The following is a 7099-nucleotide window of genomic DNA, read 5'->3' as shown; positions in this document are numbered from 1 at the left end:
ATAGTCCCTAAACAGAGGCCCTATTCTGAAGTTTTCACATCAACATCAATGGCCTTAGACAATACATTTTTCCAGTTTGTATTCTTCACTGATTACCATTCCGGATAAGTGGTAGTGGTTTGGTGTTGATGTCATTAGACCAGAATTTGTACCTTTCTGCCTAGAGTACTTGGAAGCCTTCAAGTATCAGAAGTCTATCAACATATTTTCACTGCTCAGTGTGGTATGCTGCCATCACACAGAATTACAACCCTGGGAATGATCCCTCTGATTAGATAACACATCAGTGTTCAACAGAAGTCTTAAGCTTACTCAGTATGAAGGGAACGAAGTATTTTCTGTTTCCTTATCCAAGACTCCCACTCAGGGTTTATTCTTGAGCACACCGTGATAACAGAAAGTAAGCAGATACAAAAAATTTACAAGGTTTCCAAAACATAATTATATTCTGTTTATCATAAACATACACAGATCTAGAAAAAATAATAACACACCTGACAGAATTTCCCCACCTCAGTTGCCTTCTCTTCAGCACTCACTGGATATACTTCAGAGAAATCCAGGATCCTCCACACTGAACGTGAAAGCTCTCACCACACTCATGGCCTCTCTCTTGCTCTCAAGCAAACAATTTTATTTCTTCTTTGGCTTGTCTCACCTGATACAGCTGGCTACTTGAGACTAGAGCTTAGTGATGTGATCTAAACTTTGGGCATAGAAAATTTGCTAATAGCAAACACACCTCAAATATATCTGGTTGCAATATCGGGGGTTTATAAAAGCATGTTACGAATCACTTCAGTGGGAGCTGCAAAAACTGAAACAGAGAGAGAAATGAAATTCAGGTAGTTCAGGTTGTTTGAGGATTGTTTTGAATATACCTGTAGACATCAGCTTGTGTCATATGAATTAATGTCCCTTCCCTGCTGTCCAGCATTCCTCCAGCTGCTTCTCCAGCATTTAGTTCTCCTCTTGTTCACCGCTTTTTAGCTATGGCAGACCAATTGGAGAAAGCTGGTTTTTTTCTTTTTGATTCATCCATCTCAGACCAAAGAGCTTTTTTAACCTGTATCACTGACCTTTTGGATTCTGTTCTAGTATGAAGGCAAAAAGGAATCCCATGTTCAAGCCAAGGTTGCAATCTGGACATAGCACATCTAGGAAGTCCCAAATTCACGTCACTGTTAAAGTCTACATTTAGACATATTCCACAGGTCATTAGGTGTAGATTACCTATTAAGGCATATGTTTATAGATTTTAAAATCCCTTAACCCAGCAGTTTCTTCTGATGAATTAAAGAAGAGGTATTTTCATTACAATAAACATAGGCAGTGATTGTTTGCTTATTTATCACAAGATTTCTTGATAATCACGTTTCATTTATTGCTTTAAGGAAGGATTAAGAAGGGTAGCTCTGTTACATGCTTTTCCAAAAGTTTTTGTAATAAACCAGTAACATCGACATTAACAGCTTTGCTATCAACCACCACTGTATTGCTTTTTCATACACATAAGTATTTTCTGCCTGTTTCTTCTAAAGACAGCCCAAATGAGACTTTCTTTTAAGAAATTGATAAATGGACCATTAAGAAATTAATAAATAATGGACCATCCTGTACTGGTTTTAGAATATCTGTTAGAAAATCATTTGCTTTTGCAGATGATAGTGGTCATTTCTTTCTTTCACCTGGGTCAGGTGAATACTTCCAATATTTCAAATGCTCGTAATGGAGTTAGGGTGTAATCTTTGTCCCACTTAAGTCAATGGACTACCTCTTTTTAACTTGTTCTTTAATATTTTCACAGAATGAGAGAATAATTGAGTTTGGGAGGGGTTTCTGGAGGTCATCTGGTCCAACCTAGAGCAGGTTTCCCAGGACCACGTCCAGATGGCTTTGGAGTATTACCAAGGAGTATCGCCAGCCTCTCTGAGAAACCTGTGCCAGTACCCAGTCATAGTGCACTGGACACCCAGGTCCTTTTCTGCAAAATTGTTTTCCAGCTGGGCAGCCCCTAGTGTGTACTGGTGCCTGAGGTTGTTCCATCCTAGGTGCAGGACTTTGCATTTTCCTTTGTGGAACTTTGTGAGGTCCCTGTCAGCCCATTTCTCCAGCCTGTCAAGGTCATTGTGAATGGAAGCGTGACCCTCTGGTACATCAGCCACTTCACCCTGTTTTGCATCATTAGCAAAACTGTTGAGGGTACACTCTGTCCCATCATCTATATCATTAATGAAGATGTTGAGGAGTATTGCACACAATATCTGCTCCTGGGGTACATCACTAGTTATTGGCCTCCAATTAGAATTCATACCACTGATCACTACCCTCAGCCATTCAGGCAGTTTTCATTCATGTCACTGGCAGCTCATCCAGTTCATATTTCATCAGCTTTTCTATGAGGATCTTATGGAAGATAGTGTTGAAAGCATATTGAAGTCAAAGCAGACAGTATCCACTGCTCTCCACTCATCTACCAAGACAGTCATTTCACCACAGATAGTGTTGGGGTGGGTTTGGGTATTTTGATTTGGTCCGCAACAGGAAATTGCTCTGCAAGGCACAAGGGCTAACAGAGCAGTGTCTCATGCTGAAGTTATTTCAGGGTTTCCAAAGTCACTGAAGATTTAGAGAAGATCAGAGACAGAGTCCTAGAGATAGTCGAGCTTGAGCACTTACAAAGGAGCGTAAGCTAGTTTCTGTCCAAAGGCATAAACATGAATGCAGTGGTCTAGGAAGGGGCAAATCTATCATTTTTTTTTCTGACCAAAATAATATCTACCCTCTTCTTTCTCTTCAGTTATAACAGTGGAGACACTGAAAGAGAACATCTAATTCTGTCTTAGCTGACAGTAGGGTTAATGCTAGATGGAAGCTATTCTGAATCAACAAGGTAAGTAATGGTGCAGGGTTCTTGAACAGGCAGGAGATACCTGCCTGAACTAACACTACCCCTGCCAAAAAAAAAAATCTACTACATAAAAAAAGAAAAGATCAACTGGATTCTAGAAAATATCTGTCTTCAAAGAAACCTAAGGGATCCCAGACTACACTGGCCGTGTGTCTATATTAGGTCACGGGCAGGTATGTAGAGGTGGCTGTGTGCTTCTGATTCATTATATATTCATTTTCCAAATCTGGACATGTTTTTCTATTTCTTCATTTCAGTTTACCACAGTTTAAAAATTATTTTCTAACAGAAAATTAATTCTAATTGTGACCTTTGCCACCATTTTCTATCAAACTGCTTACTGAATTGCAATTACTTCATGTGTTAGAAAGTAATTTATTTGCAGGTGGTATAGCATTATCTAGGTTGAATTGCTGAGGGAGTCATCTGGGAGCAATGTGAAAAAAATCATAAAAATAACAGAGTTTTATGTATTTCAGCAAATATGTCAAAGATGGTGAGCTTCTCTTTCAGAAAATACATGTTGACTTCTAGCTTGCTTCTATTAATCTTTTTAAAAAAAAAAATCTCTGAAATCTAGTGAGAGATTTTTAAGTTCTTGTTATGTTCTCATTTAGTCTCCCACATTGTTATATTCTACCTCAAAACTGCTCAAGAACAGAAGACATAACTATACTAAGGGAATAAAATCTTTTTGGCATGAAGAACAGCATCATCTGTGGTAGTTTTATACTAAAATGTAGTTATGGACAGATTGAAAACTGTATCATAGAATCATAGAATGGTTTGGGTTGGAAGGGACCTTTAAAGGTCATCTAGTCCAAACCCCCTGCAAGGAGCAGGGACATCTCCAACCAGATCAGGTTGCTCAGAGCCCCATCCAAGCTGGCCATGAATGTTTCCAGGGATAGGGCATCCACCATCTCTCTGGGCAACCTGTTCCAGTGTTCCACCACTCTCATTGTAAAATTTTTTTTCCTGATATCTAATCTCAATCTCCCTCCCTTTATTTTAAAACCATTACCCCTCATTCTATTGCAACAGGCCCTGCTGAAAAGTTTCTCCCTGTCTTTCCTGTAGGCTCCCTTGAGGAACTGGAAGGCCGCCATGGGGTCTCCCTACAACCTTCTCTTCTCCAGGCTGAACAGCCCCAACTCTCTCAGCCTGTCCTCATAGGAGAGGTGCTCCAGCCCTCTGATCATCTTCGTGGCCCTCCTCTGGACCCTCTCCAACTGGTCCATGTCCTTCTTATGTTGGTGGCTCCAGAGCTGGACACAGTACTGCAGGTGGGGTCTCATGAGAGCAGAGTAGAGGGGCAGAATCACCTCCCTTGACCTGCTGGCCACACTTCTTTTGACGCAGTCCAGGATGCAGTTGGCTTTCTGGGCTGCAAGTGCACATTGCTGAGTCATGTTGAGCTTCTCATCCACCAGCACCCCTACGTCCTTCTCCTCAGGGCTGCCCTCTATCCATTCCCCGCCCAGCCTGTATTTGTGCCTGGGATTGCCCTGACTCACTTACAGGACCTTGCACTTGGCCTGGTTAAAGTTCGCGAGATTTGCACATGTAATTTAACATCTTGGGTTTTTTTAGTAAATATGCCTACTCTGTATAATGAAAGACAGTACAGCTATTAGAAACACAACACAAAAATAGGTCAGTGGTGTATTACTGTGATGCTGTGTTTGCAAATGTCAGTCTTTGGGTATCCTGTGAGAAGCTATCGTTAGAGTGATTTTACCGAGACAAACTTGATACACAGACTTTCTTAGTACAATCTTTCACAGTAAACATAGCCAAGAAACACAGCAGCAATTAATCGGAGTGACTGAAGCCCACGGGAATGTAGTGCAATGACAGTTCTTGTCTTTCACTGGTTTTGGCTAAAGTCAGGTACAAGAACTGAATAAAGATGTACGTTCACTATCATGCATAGTCAGTAAAAACAGCAAATTGAAACTGCTTGGTGTGTTTTTTCTTGTGTTTATTTCCCATGGATATGGTTTCAAACAAGAATGATCAGTTAAACAATACACTTCTAATGAAGTATTAGCAAATGTACATTTTTCTTCTTGTGAAGAAAGCTATTTCCAAATTTTACTCATTCAGTTTGGAAAGAGAGGAACATCATGTGATCAGCATGTTTTAGCACAGTTTGGATTTTGCATACTCCTGCCAGCAGAGTCTACATATAAAAGTTATTTACAAGAAATATCTGGTGAATAAATTTGAATTGCAAATACATTTTATTTTTAAACTGAAAAAAAGAAAAGCATAAATAATTTTCAGGTGATTTAACTATGAGAAAGAGCTGAAATAACCAAATTATTCACTGAGGATTAGCTACTCAGCTTTATCTGAGATACTTTGTAAGTAATTCTAAATAGGATTGCAGTTCACTCGTAAATACCACAGATTATTGCTGGAAAAATTTGATTGTTTCAGGTAATCAGACGCTGGCATTGATTGCTTTCCTATCAAAGTACACGTATGTAAATAAAAACTAAAGACTTGTTGAGCTTTTTTGGTTGCTTATCACTTGATTACAAGGATGATAATTTTTAAAGAAGTTAAGGTTTGTGTTAAAAGGTAAATAATTACTCATCAGATCCTTCTCTGCAAGACAATGGCTTTATATCTGTAAGCCCAGGCAGGCCGTACTGATAAACAGCACACCCATCATCTGCCCCAGTAACTTTCTTATTTTGTTCTTAAAGGGTGATCAACAGGTTTTCCTGGGTTGGGCTGGTTTTGTTTCAGCATGTCTTGTATAAAGAGTTGACTTCTCTCTTATGTAATGTGCTTGACTGATTCTTTTTCTCCAACATGCAAATCTTGCAATACCTCATGATAAACATGTTATTTTCCAGCTGATCAAGATCAGTACTTCATATCATAACTTTTACAGCATGACATGTTACAACTGTGGCATTTTTATCAATTATTTGAAACTCTTTAATGGCCACTATGAAAGAAAATTTATTTCTTCTTTGAAAACCTCACCTCCATTACTTCTATGTAATTTATAGCTAATTATTCCAATCAATGACAATTTCTCTCTTCCTTTGCAGAAATGTCCCTCAAATCTTTCAAGAATCTGGCCATATTTCAGTGCAGTGTCTGTCTTGTGGACTGGCCTCCTCTCAGTCAATAGTATAGTCTTGCTGTAAAATTCCAGCAATAACTAATACTGTATATAGGTAATATTAAGAAAGCGTTTAAGTAGTACTAGGTGCTTTTCAAATTTTTCAGTGGATGAAAAATAAAATCAAAGTCACTAACTTGAGTAAGCACTAACACAGAAATGTACGTTCATTTTCAGTATTCAGAAAAATTTCCAGTAATGTACTTAACTCTATACCTGTACACTTAGGAATTTTTCCACACTCAGGAAAGGAGTAACAGCACTGTAACATCCCTGGCACAAGCACTCAATATATCTCCTAACAGGTGTAGATCCCTGAGGCTGTAAGTTAATGCAGATCACACTAGCTGAGGACTCATTATTTTAGTGTCCTTCAGCATTCATGTAGGAGATATTGGCCTGGGTAATTTGAAAAGAAGAAAATCAGAGTGAGATTTCTCTCTCCTAACTTCAGATATTTAAATTTTACCAGTGAGATTCATTTTGCCTATACTGTGATGTCTACATGTGTGCTATACACATATGTAGACATGTAATCTGAATTGCTTTATAGAGACCACTGAATACATCCAAACAGGATTCCAGCTGTTGACTATTTCAGCAACTGAAGTCTTAGAACAGGTTGTAGTCAGTACAGAAATACATGATCATAGAATCATGGAATAGTTTAGGTTGGAAAGGACCTTTAAGTTCATCAAGTCCAACCATTAATCTAATGCTGCCAAGTCCACCACTAAACCATGTCCCTAAGCACCACATCCACATGTCTTTTAGATATCTCTAGGGATGGTGACTCAACCACTTCTCTGGGCGGTCTGTTCCAGTGCTTGACAACCATTTGGTGAAGAAATTTTTCCTAATATCCAATCTAAACCTCCCCTGGTGCAACTTGAGACCATTTCCTCTTATCCTATCGCTTGTTACTTGGGAGAAAAGACCAACATTCACCTCACTGCAACCTCTTTTCACATAGTTGTAGAGAGTGATAAGGTCTCCTCTCAGCTTCCTTTTATCCAGACCAAACAACCCTAGTTCCCTCAGCT

The sequence above is a fragment of the Chlamydotis macqueenii genome, chromosome 1 (assembly GCF_036417535.1).
Source record: "Chlamydotis macqueenii isolate bChlMac1 chromosome 1, bChlMac1.mat, whole genome shotgun sequence".
Lineage (NCBI taxonomy): Eukaryota > Metazoa > Chordata > Aves > Otidiformes > Otididae > Chlamydotis > Chlamydotis macqueenii.
This window is presented reverse-complemented; position numbering follows the sequence as displayed.